Source organism: Zalophus californianus, chromosome 2 (assembly GCF_009762305.2).
Source record: "Zalophus californianus isolate mZalCal1 chromosome 2, mZalCal1.pri.v2, whole genome shotgun sequence".
Taxonomy (NCBI): Eukaryota; Metazoa; Chordata; class Mammalia; order Carnivora; family Otariidae; genus Zalophus; species Zalophus californianus.
Window position 1 is genome coordinate 198774105 of NC_045596.1, and position 21547 is coordinate 198795651.

Sequence of the window (21547 nt, forward strand, 5' to 3'; positions counted from 1 at the left end):
GTGTGAGTCCATGTACATGTGTAGACGCATCCATCCCTCCAGCATTTGGAAAAATTTAGCCAACTTCTCAGGACTGGGAGTGTGTCTTATTTTTTTAATTGCTAATTATCACATTGATTTTCAACCACCTAACTAATCTGGGCTGTACTGTAGCATAGAAGGTCAATCCTGACAGTATAAAACAAGAGAAATTTTCCAGTTTAACCATCCAAGGAGTGGAGAGGCAGGAGAAAACTTATAAGAATATTAAATTCTATTAACTGACTATTGATGTTAAGATTAGGAATTCAACCAGGATTTCAGCCCAGCCAGGAAACAAGTCTGCAGTATCGGGCTCATCTTCCCTAGTGTCTCTGAGTGTGAAAGTCCATGAATCAGGCTCCATAGACAGGACACATCTTTCTTCCGGTGCAAACTCACATGAGAAATTAAAATGAGGACAGATTGAGAAGTTTGGTTTGGTAAAATATCAACTGGAGTAAATCAAGTTAACTTCTAAATCGTGGTGGAAGTTTCTCAGTTTGTAAGAGACTGTCCACGCAGATTTAAACGTGGTCGTGTTCTGTTCTTTCGCGGGCAGTTCATGGGGCTGTGGGAGCCCCTTTCTCAGAGGGGTACCGCTAGGATCCTAGTGGTCAAGAGCTGTTAAGGACGCTGTCTCTTCCATAGAACAGAAGAAATCCAAAGGAAGAAAGCTCAGTCCATGTCTAAAACCTATTTGGAAAAAATCCCCATATGGACCATCTCTCTGTATAGAAACGAATAGAAAAAGGAGAAAAAAGAAATCATGCAATATGAGGATGCTTCGACCATCTGCCTAGCCTAGAGCTGCCTCAGGAAGATCTGATGCTATCTTCCTCTCTAGCACCAGTCATAGTGGGGCTGGTGCATCGCTCGCTCACCGTCAGTGACTGAGTCAATGTGCAGGGAATCATTTCTTTGGTTTTACTCTGAAGGTGGGGGTGTTGTGAGAAGGACTTTAAAAACTCGCTTAGAAACCCTTTATTCTGTTTTGTGCCTCCTCCAAATCATCCCTGTGCAAAAATAAAGAAAACCCCAAACACTCTTCATCTCTTCTGGATCAATACATTTAGTGATAGACTATTCTGTAAGGAATATGTTTGGTATATTATAAGTAACTGCCACCTTTCTATGATTTTCTTTTTTCTTACCCAGTATCAATTTTTTTTTAAATTCCACAGAATTTACACAGAAAACTTAACAGGACAGAGGAAGCAAAAACAAAACAAAATAAAACAAAACAAAAAAACCCACCTTTTTTTAATAGAAAAGTTTTTCCATAGAATTATGGCAAATAATCATACAAAAAGCAACAGTTCTTTCAAGTTATCTTAGCTACAGTCCAGTCTCTCTGGGTCTAAGTGACGGCTGTCTTCAAATCCTTTCAGCCTCCTTTGACTTCATTTTCCCATTTAACAGAAACGGTTTCTTTCATCCTGGACTGATGTTAAGACATCCCTTGACAGGCATGGAAAATGCACTGTGTAAGTAGCCCAGTGATGAACTTGAGTGTATCCTGGGGCAACAGCTAGAAATATGAATCCCTCGTAAACTGTAGAACATTTAAGGAGAGACAAAACAAAAGAAAACAAAACCCCAAAACACAGCTAAGTAAGTCATGATTTTGTTTGAGTAAACAGATCACTTCAGTTTACTTTCTGTTTATTCACATTATTGTAACATGCCCAGACAATATTTTTGACATTTTTCTAAAGTTATTGGAAACTCTCACAAACTACACAATGATATTATTGGAAAATTAAATGCAGAGCCATTATCCATTATTAATATTTTTCACGATTATCTCCTGGAACTTTTTGAACCTTTCTCTCTCTTTCTCCATGACAACCAAATCAGCTTGTTTTCATATAAAAATGTATTAAATGTGCTCATTAATCATGTTTGTTTTAAATTAGTCTTCACCTATGCTTCTCTTGAAAATGCATCAACAATCTGATTTCAATATTCATGAAAGAAAACCACCATCAGTTTTACTATCTTTGTTGCATATATTCTCATGATCATATTTTCTTGCCTTGGGATTTTACTGATTAAATTGTGTTATATCAAAGAATAAACATTTTTAAATAGCAATTAATTGCTTTTATCTTTTCATGTGATAAACTTTAGAAAACAAAGCAATGTTGGGTGCCTGGGTGGCTCAGATGCTTAAGCATCTGCCTTAGGCTCAGGTCACGATCCCAGGGTCCTGGGATCGAGTCCCGCATCAGGCTCCCTGCTCAGTAGGGAGCCTGCTTTCTCTCTCTGTCTCTTATGAATAAATAAATAAAATCTTTAAAAAAATAAAAATAAAAAAAATAAAACAATGTTAATTGGAATAGTGTATTTACTGGGAAAATAATATCCTACCTAACTCTATTATTAGTTTCGCTATTATTGGGTGCCTGGCTAGCTCAGTTGGTAGAGCATGAGACTCTTAAGTATTATTTTTGCTATAATTTATTATACTGCTATGTTATAATGTTATATTATTATACTATTATAATAAATTATTTTGCTATTAAAATTTACTAAAAATATATTATTTGGAAAAATGTCATGTACATGCTTGATACTGTCACCCATTTAATTAAAGTTTAAAAAAAGAGGGAAGATAGAGTTAGACTGTGGCTAGCTTCACATCAGACTATTACCATGCACAGTAACAAAGCTGCTCCTGGAATGATCTTTCAAGATAATTTGTGAATCTCTGGAAAAACCTGTACTGATGAAGGTAGTATTGCATAGATACTAAGAGTAGATATTCTAGAACCTACAGTGATTTGGCATTTCCAAACCATGTGCCACATTGTGCAAATCTTTTTGTGGCATAATTTCCTCACTTCTAAAATAGGGGTAATAAGGATTGTTAAAAGTTAAGTTTGTAAATCCTGTCAGGTGTTTAGAACAGTGCCAGGCATAATGTGGGCAGAGTAGTTACTATACATGCCGTTCAGCCAGAAGAATACTCAAATTGCAACATTTACAAGCCCTGTGGTCCTAGATACTTAACTTCCTTCCCTTCTTCACGTGTTAAAAGCTTATTTGTAAATATCAGATGAGATAACCTATGAAAAGTTTTAGCGTAGTACTTTGCCAGATAAAAAGAGGCTAATTCCTCTCTTTCTTTAAAAGAGCTAATGGTTAAGATATTTGATCAAAGCTAAGATGTCTTCTAACCAAAAATATATCATTATTTTACCACCCCCAGGAAAGGAAAAATATTATCAATTAAATTATGAGCCAATGTTTTCTCATCATTGAGATTTTTCGTTTCTATGTATTGAAACAACTCTTTTAGGTTAATGAAGCTATAGACTTTAATGTATTATTCTTGGTGCCCATAAAAATGAAAAAAAGTGATTGTCACTCCCATTGGGCTGGGACAAGTGGGGAAATGCACATGGACACATACAAATCTAAATTTGGACTTTATTGTTTTTAAATCCCTAACTCTGCTGCTAAGAAGGTAGGAATAGGTAAGCATAAGTGATGATAATCTGGAATTGATACTTGTACTGAATCTCATGTGTGTGTCTTTGATATCTCTAGAAGCTCATTATAACATTATAATTATAATACAAATATTATAAATAAGACTGAAGTGGAAATAGTTTCATATATATTCCTAGTCTGTTTGGGCTGCTTTAACAAAATGCCATAACCTGGGTGGCCTATAAACAACAGAAATTTATTTTTCACATTTATGGAGCCTAGGAAGTCCAGGATCAATGTGCTCACGGATTTGGTGCCTGGTGAGGGCTTCCTGGTTCATGGATGATGATGTCTTCTCCCAGTGCCCTCACATGGTGGAGGGTGAGGAACTCTAAGGGGTCTCCTTTATAATGGCACTAATCCCATAATGATCTCATCACCTCCCAAAGACCCACCTCCTAACACCATCACTTAATGGGTTAGGTTTCAGCATATGAACATTGGGGAGATACACAGTTCATCCATAATAAGTATCTGTGTGTATGTGTGTGTGTGTGTGTGTGTGTGTGTGTGTGTGTGTGTGTGTGTGTGTGTGTGTGTAGTCCTACTTGGGGTAAGGGAGAAATGGAAAAAAAATGTTTTAAGGACTCCTGGGCAGCTCAGTGAGTTAAGCATCTGCCTTCGGCTCAGGTCATGATCTCAGGGTCCTGGGATCAAGTTCTGTGTCCTCAGGCTCCCTGCTCAGAGGGGAGTCTGCTTCTCCCTCTCCCTTTGCCATTCCCCCTGCTTGTGCTCTCTCTGTCAGATAAAGAAATAAAATTTTAAAATAATAATAATGCATTAGAGTCTAAAGATTTTTACAAGTCAATGCAAGAAAAAAAATCATCTGAAAATCCAGTTTAAATGCAGATTTCTGGGTCCAGTCCCTAAGAAGATCTTGACTCAGAGACAGGGGTTCATCCCCAAACTCTAGACATGTAACAAGTGATCTCGGTTGTAGTGACAAGAGTGTGAGAGGACCCAAGAGTTTCAATCAGCCTTAAAAATCCCGGCTCACTGTGGTTTGGTTGGTGGGCTCTTTACTTAACACCTAATGCAATGTATTTTGAAATCTCAAAAAAATGGTGATTCTATGTCAGGTTTTCCCTCCAAAATGGATGCATACCTATGCGGGGACCCCACTGCCAGGTAGCGAGGATGAGCGTGTTTGGGAGAAATGTGCATAGGTTTGCCTCTGAGGCAGTCTGGGTTTTATGGTGCAAGCCACCGCCTGAACCGTCCCCCGTGTGCTGTGACCAGCTTCCACCTGCAGCATCAGGGGAACTGGAAGGGACAAGGTTTTCACTCAGGCTGAGTGTCTAGATGTCAGAGGAGGCCCCTGTTTCCTTATCAGAGTGAAGGTTATGCTCGCAATATACTTGAAATAAGGATGTCACAGCGCTTTACAAACTTCAGTTAGGACTCAGATATTCTAGTGAGGAAAGTAATTTTCTCAGAGAACAGGTGAACCAGTCTCTCCAAGGGGCAGAAACAAAGAGGTTAAGTGATTTGTGAAAATTCATTCTGGGGGTTAGTGGTGAGCTTGCCCCAGATCAAGGAGTCCTGCTTTTTCTCTGGGCATGAGTTCCTCCTTGCATTTTTCATGAGAGAACAATGCACTCCCTCTCATGGTATTAGGCAAATCATAGAAGACAGAGATTCACGGTGAAATAGCAATGATCACAGCCCCTTTCCCACTGTTGGTGTCTGTTCCTTTCCCTTCTTGACCTGAAGAGAAGGAAACATCCTCACCTAGAATGTGTGGGGAGTCTGTAACATCAGATTTCTTCATGTTTCAGGTTTTTATTCGTCTAGCTCTTTAAAAAAGGTACTTGGGGGAAATTATAGATATTCCTTATCACTTGTCTTTTTGTTTCTTTTACTGTTACTATTTATAAGATGCTCTGTTACTACTACTTAAGGATTTTGTTAATGTTTCCAAGATTGGAAGTGTTGTATTGTCATAATATGTCCTAACTCATCATATAGTGAGATTAAGAGCAAACTAAGCCTTCTCATAAACTCCAACTGGAAACCCATTCTTAAATGATCCCTGTTCATATTGCATATGACTCACATTTCCTGGAGAAATTATATATTCATATAACAGAAGTTAAGAAATCACTTTTAAGAGACGAGAGGGTCAGTTCCCTGAAGGTTTTTCCTCTGGAGGCATCCATGACCCTAACGTGCATCTCCCTCTGCTTTATAGGATGACAGCTCATACCAGGAAGCATCTCTTGAGTATAGACGCCTATCCTCTTTAAAGTGTCTGACACTGCAAATTCACAAGATGATTTGGCTTAAGTGCATCCAAGAATTTACGTGAAAATTCCGGATCAGTGTTTGATGCTTTGTATCTATGTGGGGTGGGGGGGGGGGGGGAGGGAAAGCACTTTTAAAAAAAATCTGACATTAGTTGCAATCTCTCCACAGAAGATTCTTAAAAGCATTTATATTAAAAATAGAGAGATTTTACCAAATGAGATGTAGATAGTTGCCATATTTGACTTTAGAAAATCAGTTTGAAAAGCAACAGCCAAAATTTTTATGAAAAAAATATGTTCTTTGTACAGTGGAAATCAAATGTGTAATGAATTCGAAGGGGAGGTATGTAGGAGGTTTGCGGAATCCATTCACATCTTTATTATTTTGATAGCATGCAAAGTTGCACTAAATAAACTGGTTTGGGTTTGTTTGTTTGTTTGTTTGTTTTTTGCAGTTTTCGAATGGTTTCCTTGCTGAGTTACTACAGGGAAGGTTATACACGCCAGGGCTTCTTGGTTTTGTGACTGGACACAGGAAGCAAAGTGCTGTGGTTCAATTGTAGCAAATTCCTTTTTTTTTTTTTTTTTTTTTGTAAAACAAAACAAACACAAGCAAGAAGAACCTTGATTTACTAATAAGGTGATATGTTGGTAATGATAATCTATAATTCCAAGGACATCCTCCCAGGGCTCTGAACTCATTTCAGGGTTGTGGCTTCATTATCACTTCATTACTTCACAAATCCGTGAAGCCGCTAGATGTTACAGAATTCTGCATTTCCTATATGCCAGAAAAATTATTTTACTCTCTCCTTCTTGTTTCCTTGAAGATTTCAAAGTCCACATAACATCCATGGAGTGTCTGCCATACTCCTTGTGTTTCACATACACTAGCTTTCCCAAGCATCCCGAGGATGCTGTAGGAGGCGATCATCCCCGTGTGCATGATGAATAGGCAGAGCTTGAGGGAAGGTAAGCACATGGCTTCCTGTCAAACAGTTCTACCTGCCGGCAACTAAAGGGAGTTTGCATCTGCCCTTTCAAGTCTGGCCTGTTTCAAAGACTGCCTGATGTTAAAGCAGAGAAAGTGTATTAATGTTATTCTCCAAAGACTGTTTAGATATTTTCAATGCATTAGCATTTGTGAAGTAATGCTTTGGGATGTGGCTGTTAGCTAAGGTAAAGGGCAGGTGCATTTTATGGCAGGCCAGCTTCACAGGAAGCTTCACCTTAACATGCCTGATGGCCACATAAAATCCACTCCTTTCGGGAGTTAAGTGGTCTGCTCTGAGGCAGCATAGTACAGTCTGCCGATTGAAATTTTATGCCTCATTGATGATGCTATTTGCAGTCATCAATATTGGTAAATAAAATAGAAGGCTGTCCATTGAGTTTTGTCTTTGCTTTACACGTATGACTTTTTTTTAAGAGTATTTTTTTTTTTTTTTTTTTTTTTAAAGATTTTATTTATTTATTTGAGAGAGAGAGAGAGAATGAGAGATAGAAAGCACGAGAGGGAAGAGGGTCAGAGGGAGAAGCAGACTCCCTGCTGAGCAGGAAGCCCGATGCGGGACTCGATCCCGGGACTCCAGGATCATGACCTGAGCCGAAGGCAGTCGCTTAACCAACTGAGCCACCCAGGCGCCCTTTTTTAAGAGTATTTGAAAGAGAAGTTCTAACGCAGAAAATAATTGATTCGATTTTTCATCAAAAGGATTTTGTCACTTATTGATGTACAGTATTTACCTTTATAGTACAGTTCAATATTTTGAACTTATGTTTCAAATCTTCATATTTCTCACAACTTAGAAGATGTCAAAATAAATTACACTGTAAAGGGAAGCACTTCATGTTGATTTGAGTTGCTTTCTACTATTTTTGAGAGTAAACCAGGAAATACGTTTTTATAAAGAGGCGTTTTGATATTAAAATTAAGTGAACCATTTGGCTAGTGGAAGAATGTAAACAGGGAAGAGAAGGAAGGGAATCTCTCACCTGTGCTGCCAAATTATAGGTACCAGGCTTGTGAATAGGAACACCCTTGGGAGTAGGTTTATGGCCCCATAACATTTGTTAAAATCAATTTTACTGTAGTGTGTGACATGGAAGGGATGGCCTGAACAGTGATAGAATTCAGTTCATATACTTAACGTGATGGATGAAAGAAATGAATGGATATTTATTGGACACCAGTCGTGTGCCAGGCACAACGTGGGCAGGCGGCAGGTTTATCCTCTGTCCGAGATGAGACTGTTGGATTTATGGATTTGGTGTCTCAGCTACCAAGTGAGGGAGCTGACTTTCAAAACCCAGGCTTCTGTCTTCAGGACTCCATGACTGGCCAGGTTCTCTAAAACTTCTCCAGGAAGGAGCAGAAACCCTGAACCCAGGCAGAGGACTTCATCCTCCAAAGCTGTGAGGAGTAAATTTGTGTTGCTTATAAGCCACTCAGGCTATGATATTTTGTTATAGCAGCCCAAGGAGACTAAAACAGATACAGATAGAGGCGTGGAGATGGTCACAGGTATAGACATATGTCAGCCTTGGCTAACAGCCAATGTAAGCCAGTACTCATAAAACCCGGGGTTGCTCATGGGGCAGAGAAGGAGGGAAGGGACCGGGGAACTACGGGCAAGTCCCTTTGTTACGGTTTTCTCTGGACAGAACAGGTGAGGCAGGGCAGGCAGGCCTGGGCTGGGCTAGCCCCCTGTGAGGATGGTGATCCCATGCAATCCATGTTTCTGTGTTGAATGGGGTGCCCAGCTTCGTGCTACCCTAGGGCTCCAGATGACTCTAAGTGAGTCACAATAAGCATAGAGGTGCCTAAGATGCCTTTTGGTGGATGTTACAACATCAATTTACTGAAATTAGAAGTGTGATTAATACAAGAAGGGCTTTATCTTCACCCTGTGTTGTCACTGAAATTGATAGTAGGTGTGGAATTTTACGGTTTTTGGTCCAGAGACATAAAAATAAAAGGTCTTGTGTTTACATTGTTAGATATTTCGTTTTAGTCTATCCAGGCAGCTAGAACACGATACCATAGACCGGTTGACTTGTAAACAACAGACATGTATTTCTCATGGTCCTGGAGGCTGGAAAGTTCCAAGATCAAGGCACCAGCAGATTCGGTGTGTGGTGCAAACCTGTTTCCTGGTTTGTAGATGGCAGTGTTCTCACTGTGTCCGCACGTGGTGGAGGGGGTGAGGAGCTCTGTGGTGTCTGTTTTATAGGGGGCCTCATCCCTTTCATGTGGGCTCTTCCTAATCACCTAATCACCTCCTAGAAGCCTCACCTCCTAATGCCATCACCTGGGGGGGCTTAAGATTCGACGTATGAATTTGGGGGGACACAGATATTGTAAGCATGGCAACATTCATTTTATTTCTAGTAAGTGATACAGTTAATTAGCCCCTTGAAATAAATGTTTGGCTAAAGAATCATAATTCAATACATAGTAACGAAATGTGTAGGCACCTTCATAAAACTTCTCACATACAGTACAGAACTTTAGTGAATAAGAATTTTGGACAACGATGGTTTTACACAAATCTGTAGTTAGGTAAGTGTTGTTTCATTCTACCCTTTGGGGACACACCTCTGTGCCTCTCCAAGTACCCAGGAAACTGCTTCTTGAACTGCCCCAGCCTCTTTCTGAGGATAGAAATTACTCTGAATAGGAACTTCACATATTGCAATGGATGATGAGGGTCACTGACCTCCAAATAGAAATTCCAGGACATTCACACAATGCTGTGTTTTAATTATAGTTGTTAATTATAAACATTCAAAAAAACTGTGTTATGATATTAACATGATATGATATCTGTTAAAGAGAACCACAGCTAGACAGTAAGTAGTTAGAGCCGTAAAACGGATTTTCTTCAGGAACAACTGCAACAGAGGGAAAGAGACCTCAGTCTAGAAAGAGGGTTCCATTCAGAACGCAGCAAGGGCAAGTGGGGGTTCACAGCCGAGAAGCAGGTGAGGCCAGTGGATGGAATATTACTATGAGGAAATTTCAGGGGTAAGGGCTTAGAGATGCCTGGCTAGAGACTGGCTAAGAACAGAGTGTTTATCAGCTGCCACGTCTTTCTGAGGCTGTCTGGTTTTCCCCAGCACCTTCGTCCCCTAGTCTGGATATGGCCAATGACCTAACGGAGACCCCAGCTTCTGCTGCTCCAGGGTCCGCCCCTCCCACCAGTGCACTCTCAGCTGGCTGCCCTGTGGTGAGGACCCAGGTTAGGGAGAAACAGAGCCCCTCAAGCCCTAGGCAGGCCTGGCTCAGCTGGAGGTACCCGCCCAGGGCACAGCCTGAGGGTGTGAGGACCCTAGTGTCCAGTGATGAACTTGGACAGCCCAAGAGGTAGGAACTAAAAACAGACCTCCCTTTCTCTCCAGACAATTCCCAGACCTGGTGGCCCCCTCCCACCACCTGTGGGAGGGACTTGCGGTGAGCATTAAGCACCTGTGTGTCCTATGGGCTGGGATAGGCAGTGAATAGCACCTGTGCTGCTCACTCCTTTGCTTGTCCCATCTTCAGCTCCACTCATCATGCTCTGGGATTTTGGTTCCCCCAAAGGCCTCATCCCTTAAGTTTTGGCTCGAGCTTGGTTTCCATAAGGAAAGCAAGGTGAGAGAGTGATGAATTTTTGTTGAGTGCTCCTGTGTTGGGGATTCTTCTAAACATGATTTAGGGTTTATTCCATTTAATCCTTTAAAAATGACCAAATGGAAGCATCGAAGTTAAGAAAGTTGTCCATGAAGTAAGTGGTGAGTCAGGATTTGACCACAGAGTTAACGGAATTAAGGACTTTTACACTTTGAGTTAGTAATTCTCTCTCTCTTTTAACTTGATGTATAATTGAGACATTATATTATATAGTTTCAGGTGTACAATGTAATTATTTGATATTTGTATATATTGCAAACTTATCACCACAATAAATCTAGCTGACATTCATGACCATGCTGTTAGGATGTTTTTCCTTTTTGGTGAGAATTTCTAGGCTGTCTGTATTCGTTTAGTAGTATTCAATTATGCAATACAGTATTTTTAACTATAGTCACCGTGCTGTATGTTTCATCCCCATGACTTGCTTATTTTGTAACAGGAAGTCTGTACCTTTTGACTCCCTTCACCCATTTTGCCCTCCCGTAACCCCTCAACTCTCACAGCCACCAATCTGCTCTCTCTACCTATGAGCTTGGTTGTTCTTTGTCTTTATTCTTCTTTAAAGATTTATTTATTTATTTTGAGAGGGAGAGCAGGGGGTGGGGGAGGCGGGGAGGTGAGAGGCGAAGGGAGAGAATCCCAAACAGAATTCCTGCTGAGCATGGAGCCAGATGGTGGGCCTCAATCCCAGGACCCCAAGATCATGACCCAAATGGAAATCAAGAGCTTGACACTCAACCCACTGAGCCACCCAACAACCACCCCTGTTTGTTTTTAGCTTCCACAAATAAGTGTGACAATACATAAGATATCCAGTATTTGTCTTTCTCTTTCTGAATTACTTCATTTGGCCAAATGTCCTCAAATTCCATCCATAGCACCAATGGCAAAATTTCATTCTTTCTTTATGGATGAATAAAATTCCATGGTATATTTGTTTTCTATATCCATTCATCCATTGATAGTCATTTAGATTATTTCCATATATTGGCTATTGTAAATCATGCTGTTATAAACATGACGGTGCATATATCTTTTTGAATTAGTGTTTTCATTTTCTTTCAATAAATACCTAGAAGTAGAATTACTAGACTGTAAGGTATTTCTATTTTTAATTTTTTGAAGAACGCTGTACTGTTTTCCATAATAAATTGGCTACACCAATTTACATTCCCACCAACAGTGAATGAGGGTCCCCTTTTCTCTACATCATTGTCAACACTCCTTAAATGTTGTCTTTTTGATTCTAGCCATTCTGACAGGTGTGAGGTGATCTCTCATTGTAGTTTTGATTTGCATTCCCCTGATGATGAACGATTTTCAGTATCTTTTTATGTACTTGTTGGCCATCTGGGCTGGATGTCTTCTTTGGAAAAAAATGTCTTTTCATGTCTTCTGCCCAATTTTTTTAAAAATTGGATTATTTGTTTTGTTATTGAGTTGTATAAGTTTTTAAAATATGTTTTGGATATTAACCCCTTCCTGAAGATATAATTTGCACGTATTTTATCCTGTAAGCTATCTTTTCATTTTGCTGATGCTTTCCTTTGCTTTGCAGAAATTTTCAATTTGGGTGGGCCTCACTTGGTTATTTTTCCTTTTGTGGCCTTTGCTCTTGGTGTCATTTCCAAAAAAATCATTGCCAAGACCAATGTCAAAGAGCTTACTGCCTATGTTTTCTTTCTTTCTTTTTTTTTTATTTTTAAGATTTTATTTATTTATTTGACAGAGAGAGAGACTGCGAGAGCAAGAACACAAGCAGGGGGAGTGGGAGAGGGAGAAGCAGGCTTCCCGTCGAGCAGGGAGCCCAATGCAGGGCTCGATCCTAGGACCATGGGATCATGACCTGAGCTGAAAGTAGACGTTTAACGACCGAGGCACCCAGGCGCCCCTGCCTATGTTTTCTTCTAGGAGTTTTGTGGCTTCAGGTCTTACATTCATGTCTTTAATGTTAAGTTAATTTTTACGTATGGTGAAAGATTGTGGTCCACTTTCATTCTTTTGCATGGAGTTGTGAAGTTTTCCCATCACTGTTAACTGAAGATTTCACCATCGTATATTCTTGCCTCCCTTGTCTTAAATTAATTGACTATATAGGCATGGGCTTATTTCTGGGTGCTCTATACTGTTGATAGATCTATGTGTCTATTTTTATGTCAGCACTATGCTGTTTTGATTATTGTAGCTTTGTAACATAATTTGACATTAGGGAGCATGATGCCTCCAGCTTTGGTCTTTATTAAGATGGTTTGGCTATTTGAGATCTTTTGTGGTTTAACATAAAGTTTAGGATTGTTCTATTTCTGTAAAAAATGGAATTGGAATTTTGATAAGGATTGCACTGAATCTGTAAATTGTTTTGGTTAGTATGGACATTTTCACAATATTAACTCTTCCCATCCATAAGCATGGCTATCTTTCCATTTGTTTGTGTCTTCTTCAATATCTTTCAATAATGTTCTCTTGTTCTCAGTGTTTAGATGATAAAGCATTTCCAAAATACATGGTTTTAACTGAAGTAGATATGGCTACATTCAAAATGAGCTTAACCAATAATATAAACTACCAAAATTTAAAACCAAATGACATCAGATTCTAATATTATATTCTCATGACTCTAAATTTACATGACATTCTGTATTAGATCACATTCATGCTCGATTGCATCCTGTCTGTATTATAATGGTGATTAAGAAATTACAAAAATGCCTGTCAGCATATCCCTTTTTAAAAGTTTTGTTTTCTCATCTTCTGTGAAAAAATATGAATTATGAATTATGTTGGTGAAGCAAACCATATTTCTATTGAAGGGTTACCCAAGAGCCTTTTAGTAGTCAATGTAATTAATTTAAAATTTTAATCCACATGATTTAATAAATGTATATAATTAAAATCAAACATAATCACACTCTTCCAGTGACAAACTTTCTAAATAATAGATTGCTTTTGTTTGCTTATTAATTACACAATATGGAAAATTCAATTTACAAAAATCCTCCAATAAACAACAAAATGAAACCCGCAGTAACAACAACAACAAACAAAACCAAAATAATGTCATACCTGGATTGCACTTTATGCTCCACAACTTACAGGATCACTGAAACTTTCTAGTTATCCCTGAACCCATATTTCTACTATAAAAATATGAATCTGGAGGTTCATGGGTGGCTCAGTCAGTTAAGTGTCCCACTCTTGATTTTGGCTCAGGTCATGATCTCAGGGTTGTGAGATCGAGCTCTGTGTCAGGCTTTGTGCTGGGCATGGAGCCTTCTTGAGATTCTCTCTCCCTAGAAATAAAGAAACATATATAATATGATTCTGAGTTCTCTATATAAGGAAACAAATGCTGTTGACATCCATATTATGCCATACATCAAGATGAAAGAAAACAAGCAACAAGCTACCAGGTTCCTAATATAGTTAATATCATTTATGTATTTTATATATGTATGCATGTCTATTTATAAATATATACAAATATAAATACCTATATATGTATATTTATGTATTCTAGTTTTCATTAACGAAGCTACCACAATTTGGAGACACCATGCTTTTAATATTTAAATTTCATATTATTATGAACAGAGAGGGAGGGGGAGATGAGAGAGACACTATTGAATTCCCTCAACAACTTTTGAGGTATATATTAGTATCCTTGTTTTATAGTTAACCATAATACCATCAGCAGTCTTGTTTTGGGCCAGCTTCAACTTGCTGTGGCTAAGACTTTTAGTACTAGGTTGATTGAAAGTTGTGAGAGTAGACATTTTTGTCTTATTCCTGATTTTGGAGGAAAATCTTTCAGGTTTTCATCATTGAATATGATGTTAGCTGTGTTTTTGGTGTTTTATATATATATACATATATATATATCCTTTATTAGGTTGAGTATGTTTCCTCTAAAACCACTTTGTTGAGAGCTTTTATCATGAATGGGTGCTGTAGTTTGTCAAATGCTTTTTCTGCATCTATTGAAATAATCATATATTGGGCGCCTGGGTGGCTCAGTTGGTTAAGCGACTGCCTTTGGCTCAGGTCATGATCCAGGAGTCCTGGGATCGAGTCCCACATCGGGTTCCCTGCTCAGCAGGGAGTCTGCTTCTCCCTCTCACCCTCTTCCCTCTCGTGCTCTTTATCTCTCAAATAAATAAATAAAATCTTAAAAAAAAGAAATAATCATATATTTTTATCCTTTTGTTGATGCGATATATCATGGTAATTGATTTGCAAATTTATTTGTGAATGTTGAACCACACTTGCATCCCTGGTATAAATCCCACTTGATGGTGATGAATGATTTTTTTAATGTACTGATGGATTTGGTTTGCTAATATTTTTTTGAGGATTTTGCATCTGTTTTCATCAGAGATAGTGGCCTATAGTTTTTTTGTTTGTTTGTTTGGTTGTTCGGTTTTGTTTTTGCAGTGTCTGTGTCTAGTTTTGGTATCAGGGCAATGCTAGCCTTGTAGAATGAGTTTGGAATCTATGCTTCCTCTCTCTTTCTCTCTGTTTTGGAATAGTTTGAGAAGAATAGGTATTAACTCTCTTTAAATGTTTGGTAGAATTGATCCATGAAGCCATCTGGTCCTGGACTTTTGTTTATGGGCAGTTGTTTGATTACTGATTCAGTTTCATTGCTAGTAATTGGTCTGTACAAATTTTCTATTTTTTCCTGATTCAGTTTTGGAAGGTTGTGTGTTTCTTGAAATTTAATGATTACTTCTAGGTTGTCCAGTTTGTTGGAATATAATTTTTCATGATGTTCTCTTATAATCCTTTGAATTTCTGTGGTGTCAGTTGTTCTTTCTCTCTTTTATTTTATTTTATTTTATTTATTTGAGTCCTCTCTCTCTCTCTCTTTCTTAATGAGTCTGGCTAAACGTTCTATCAATTTTGTTGATCTTTTCAGAGAAACATTCCTGGTTTCTTTGATCTGTTCTATTGTTTATTTGGTCTCTATTTAATATATTCTGCTCTAATCTTTAAAATTGCCTTCCTTCCCCTGGCTTTGGGTTTTGTTTATCTTTCTTTTCCTAGCTCTTTAGGTGTAATGTTAGGTTGTTTCTTTGATTCTGTTCTTCCTTCTCAAGGAAGGCTTGTATTGCTTCCCTCTATAACAGTTTTTGCATCATCCCAAAGATTTTGGACCATTGTGTTTTAATTTTCATTTGTTTCCATGTATTTTTTTGATTTATTCTTTAATTTCTTGTTCCACCCATTCATTGTTTAGTAGCATATCATTTAACCTCCATATATTTGTGCTCTTTCCAGATTTTTTCTTGTTGTTGCTTCTAGCGTCATATTGCTGTGATTGGAATAGATGCACAATACGATTTCAATTTTTTAAAAAATTTGTTGAGACTTGTTTTGTGGCCTAACATGTGATCTGTTCTGGAGAATATTCCTTGTGCACTTGTAAACAATAAGTATTCTTCCATTTTAGGATGGAATGTTCTGAATATATTTGTTAGATCCATCTGTTCTGATGTGATATTCAAAGCCATTGTTTAAAAAAAAAGCCATTGTTTCCTTGTTGATATTCTATTTAGATGATCTATCTATTGATGGAAGTGGGGTGTTAAAGTTCCTACTATTATTGTATACTATTGATTTCTTTTATATCTGTTACTAGTTCCTTTATGTATTTGGGTGCTCCTATGTTGGGTGCATAAATATTTACAATTGTTATATTTACAATTGTTATATCTTTTTGTTGTATTGTTCCCTTTATTATTATATGGTGTCCTTCTTTGTCTCTTGTGACAGTCTTTGTTTCGAGATCTAATTTGTCCAATATAATTATTGCTTCCCCAGCTCTCTTTTCACTCCCATTTGCATGAGAAATATTTGTTTGTTATTTTTCCATTCTCTCACTTTCAATCTGCAGGTGTCTTTAGGTTTGAAGTCAGTCTCTTACAGGCAGCATATAGATGTTTTTTTTTTTAAATCTCCTCAGTCACTCTATATCTTTTGACTGGAACATTTATTACATTTACATTCAAAGTAATTATTGATAGCTATATACTCATTGCCATTTTGTTACTTCTTTTGTGGTTGTTTTTGTAGAGCTTTTCTGTTCCTTTCTTCTCTTGCTTTCTTCTCTTGTGGTTTGATGGCTTTCTTTCATGATATACTGGATTTGTTTTTGCATGTCTATTATAGGTTTTTGATATATGGTTGCCATCAAGTTTATATATAACATCCTATAGAGTGTCTATATTAAGAATTAAGTTAATGGTCGCATTCTAAAAGCACAACATTTTTATCCCCTTCCCCCACGTTTTATGTATATCATGTCATACTTTATATCCTTTTATTTTGTGAATTCCTTCACTGATTTTTATAGATATAGTTGAGTTTAATCCTTTTGTGCTTTAACCTCTGTACTAGTGTTATAAGTGATCAATCTACTACTTTTATTATATTTGTATTTATATGTGAAATTTTTTCATTTCCCCATGTTCTTACTCCTGATTATGACCTTTGTTTCCATTTAAAGAAGTCCCTTTAATGTTTCTTTAAAGATTTGTTTAGTAGTGATGAGATCCTTTAACTTTCATTTGCCTAGGAAACTCTTTTATCTCTTCTTCTATTCTGAATGATAGTATTTCTGGATAGAGTATCCTTGGTTGGAGGGTTTTTGTTATTATTATTTTCTTTTTCCATCCAGCACTTTGAATAGATCATGCCACTTTCTTCCAGCTTATAGAGTTTCTGCTGAAAAATCAACTGATAGCCTTATGAGGTTTCCCTTGTGTGTAACTGGATATTTTGTTTTGTTTTGTTCTGTTTTATTCTTTTATTCTTTTTTTCCCCTGCTCTTAAATTGCTTCTTTGTATAAAATTCTCTATCACTATTTTTTGCCATTTTAATTATTACATGTTTGGGTATGGACCTCTTTGGGTTGATTTTGTTGGGGTTCTCTGTGCCTTCTAGATTGGGATTTCTGTTTCCTTCCCCACATGAGGGAAATTTTCAGCTATTATTTCTTCAAATAAATTATCTGCTTCCTTTTATGTCTCTTCTCCTTCTAAGAACCCTATAATGTGAATGTTAATATGCTTGATGGTAGCACTTAACCTAGTCCCTCTTTTATAATTCTTTTTTCTTTGTGCTGTTCAACTAGACTGTTTTAAATTACTCTGTTTCCCAGCTTGCTGATCCATTCTTTTGCTTCCTCTAATCAATTATTGAGTTCCACTAGTGTATTTTTAATTTCAGTGTTTGAAGCCTTCATCTCTGATTGGTTCTATTTTATATTTTTTATCACTTTGTTGAAGGTCTCACTGAGGCCATTACTTCTCAAGTCCAGTGAGTATCTTTATGATGATTACTTTGAATTCTCTACCAGCCACATTGCTTATCTCCATTTCATTGAGCTCTTTTCCTATGATTTTAACCTGTTCTTTCATTTGGGACATACCCTCCGTCTCCTCATTTTTCGTTTTAATTTTTTGTATTTCTTTGTTAGTAAGAAACTCAGCTATGTCTCCTGATCTTGAAACTAGTGGCCTTATAAAGAAGGTTCTTATAGTGCCCTGCAGTGCAGCGTCTCCTGTTCACCAGAAGCAGGTGCTTCAGAGGTGTCTTCTACGAGTGTTGCATGCACCCTGTTACAGTGGTTGAACTGCATTTTTCTTTGGTCTGGTCAGCTGCAATGGCTCATTTTGCCTGATTTTGTGGGCGAAGTTTGGTCCCTGTGTTCTTAAGAGGCCAGTCTTATCAGAGGGGAGGCGGGTGTGTGAAGGAGTTAAATAGGTGATGGGTACTAAGCCGTGAACCTGTCATGAGGAACATTAGGTGATGTATGAAAGTGTTGAATCACTTTATTGTACACCTGAAACTACTATTACACTGTATGCTGACTAATTGGAATTTAAATAATTGGAAGTTTAAATAAAAACTTCTAAAAAAAAAAAACAGTCAAAAAAAAAAAAAAAAAAAACAAGGGGGAGGCCAGTCTGGGGCTGTCTTGGGCTTATAGTTGGGTTAGGCCTGGTGCCTGCCCTCAGACTGTTTGTAAGGGCTGTGGTGACACTGATCTGCAGGGGCCTCTCATCTCCTTGAGAGGCTTTCAGGTGGGCAGGGCCAGTGGTCAGAGACGATGTGTGCCCCCAGTCCATCCACTGGGGTTGCAGTGACCCAGAAGAAATGGTGCCCCCAATTCTATTGTTCTTGGAGAAGTCTCCAAAAATCCCTGCCCTTCTAGGGCACACTCTGAGATTAGTAAATAAATCTCCTTCCTGTATAACTCCATGTGCTTTTCTAACTGCTGCTTCTATGCAGTATGTGGGCAAGGTTGTTTGTTATGCTGTGTCTTTAGGGTCAAGGACTGTTTCCTATAGCCCTCTGCCTCTCCCAGAGCTAAGCCCACTGATTTTCAAAGTATCCAGGAGTTAAGCCTCACTGATTGTAAAAACTCGTGTAATGAAGCCCTCTGATTCTTAAAACCAAATGTTATGTGGACTTGTTTTCCCAGGGACTTGTTGCCCACCCCCATGTCTGGGGTGTCTGGTATGGAGTTTGCTCCTCTCCCTTCTCCTTGCTGGTGGGGTCCCTCCAGTTGTGGTGAGTCTGGCCCAGAGTTTGGTTCCCAACTGGTTTTCTGCCCCTCCTACTATTTTTTATGTAACCTCTTTTCTATGATGAACTGTGGAGCATGTGTTCTGCCTTTCTTTGGTTTGTTTTCTGTGTTGCTGGCACTACCGTGGCTGTGACTAAGTGTGTTCATGGAACCAGGTGACCTACAGATCCTCCTACTCTGCCATCTCCCCAGGCTCCCTCTCTATATTCCATGTTTTCCTTCTTTATACATAGGTTGCAAGTAAAAAATAGAACTCATTTTCTTTTAAATTGGAGAAGGCAATATTTTAGGCTACACAAAAGAGTAACTAGAGACTAAATGCTTTATTCTATTTTGAAGTAATTTTTGAGATTTTCTATGTATAAGGAAAATAACAGTACAAATGAATTTTAATGAAGGGTGACAAGAATCAAAATTCATCAACTTGGAGGGGAAAAAAAGCATGCTTCAAAATCTGTGTCTTCTGACAAATCTGTATAGAACAGATTTTTCATCTAAATGTTAAATCACGGTTTCCAATTAATTCTTTTGAAAACTTTGAAAGAAACATTAATTCTCAGGGTTCAAGGAAATGGTACTGATTATTTAGAAGACCTCTTATTTAAGGTTTTTACATCTTGTCTATAACCCGTGTCAAGTGGTCTGATAATTCTAATCAGTGGAAACATCTATTACCCTCTCAACCTCTGCACACTTGTCCTGTTCTCCTTGCTGGGTCAAAGGGCTTGCTGACAAGCTATGTGTAGTACTCTGATGGTCAACCTGTCTAAAAACTTTCCCAAAAGAGTAAATTGAGTAAATGGTAAATGTTTTTTTCAGAAACACGCTCCATTTTAGTGATCACTATTTCCTCCTCTAGCTTTTACTAGTATGTTTGACATTTTATAAAATATTTTGTTCTTGATTTTCTTAAATAGGATGCCATTTCTGTGAGCTTGGGGAACATAAGACTTTAAGTCCCTGTATCTTCATAATATTGTAGTTAGGATTAAGTCAGTTAGGGCCTGGCATGGAATAACATCTCAGTTCTGTTAAAGGTAACTTTTAAAATAATATAATTAGGTGTTTCCTGCAGATAGAAAATGAGTATGTTTATATGGTTAAGAAGGAAATTAATATGACGTGACAAATCGTTCAAAAGAGAATCCAGAAAACCACCCATATAAGCAGGTTGTAATGCCAAAATAAATTACATGTAGATATAAAACTGGCTTATTGTAACTTGGGGAGGGATATCCCAAAAACATTCCTTTACATGGCTGCAGAATGGAATTATTTGCATTGCTATGAGTTATCTATAATTTGTAGAGTTTAAAATTGCTCAAAACAAGCAAAGGATTTAGGCCAAGGAAAACCCAGGTGGGGATCGAGCAGTGGAGTGTGCTTAGTCATGGAGTGCTGTCTCCAGATCTGGGTCCATTTCAGAGTCATTTGTAATGTTTTCCTCATCTTATTTTACCTTGTGTTATTTTTTGCCTTATTCTAGTATTTCCTGTTCTTTGCAAGTCCTCAAAGATCATGAGTAGAGTTCAGTAATCTCATTATTAAGATGGTTAACGTATGGGGGCACCTGGATGGCTCAGTTGGTTAAGCGACTGCCTTTGGCTCAGGTCGTGATCCCAGGGTCCTGGGATCAAGCCCTGCATCGGGCTCCCTGCTCTGCAGGAAGCCTGCTTCTCCCTTTCCCACTCCCCCTGCTTGTGTTCCCTCTCTCACTGTGTCTCTCTGTGTCAAATAAATAAGTAAAATCTTAAAAAAAAGAAAAGATGGTTAATGTATGGGAAAGTAGTTTATGAGCTGTCATCTGTAGACCAGTGTTTGATTTTATAATATCTGGTTCTACATATACTCTCAATGTTTGCAATGTAATGTCCACACAGTCTTGAATTCATTTCATGTAAATTCAGTAATTCTATTCACGCATTATTCTCATTCATTCATTATCCCAGTAAGTATTTATTGAGTGCCTGCTACAAGCTTGGAGTGTCAGAAATGCAGCACTTCTAATCTTGCAAAGGAATTATTTTCAGGTAATAATTCTACAGAGAAAAATAAAAGAGAGAAGAAAGAGAAAAGGCCAGAGGAAGGTTAACTGACAATATGGCAGCCAGTTTATGCCACACTGGAGAAGTTGAAGCCACACAAATTTTGAAAGAGAGGAAGAGGAATCTTTTGCATGCCTGGGGGCAGAGGGCCCTGAAGAGGGGAATCTCCCCTGAGGAGAATTCTACCTGGTGGGACTGAAAATGTCAGAAGCTAGAGGCAGGGGAGGGAGGAGAACTGAGGGGAGAGCATTAGGGGGAGGTCAAGAGCACCAAGGGCCAGAGCACGTCAGCACTGCGAGTCCCGAGAAGGGCTTTGGTTTTGCTCCATTGGAAAAGGCTGAGGGCGGTGTGATTTGGGTATTCAGAAGGGTGGTTCTGACTGCTGCTTTGTGCATCACCCGTGGAGGGTGGATGGCAGGCACTGGGAGAGCAGGTCCGGAGGCAGTCGTTTACTGTGGGTCAGCAGCAGAGAGA

At 38.4% G+C, this 21547-nt stretch overlaps 1 protein-coding gene across 1 annotated transcript in view; it reads left to right on the forward strand.

Annotated features, from left to right (window-relative positions):
• CSMD1 (CUB and Sushi multiple domains 1) overlaps positions 1-21547 on the forward strand; it is a 2028797-nt gene that overhangs the window by 514193 nt on the left and 1493057 nt on the right. The gene's annotated exons all lie outside the window — the stretch shown is intronic.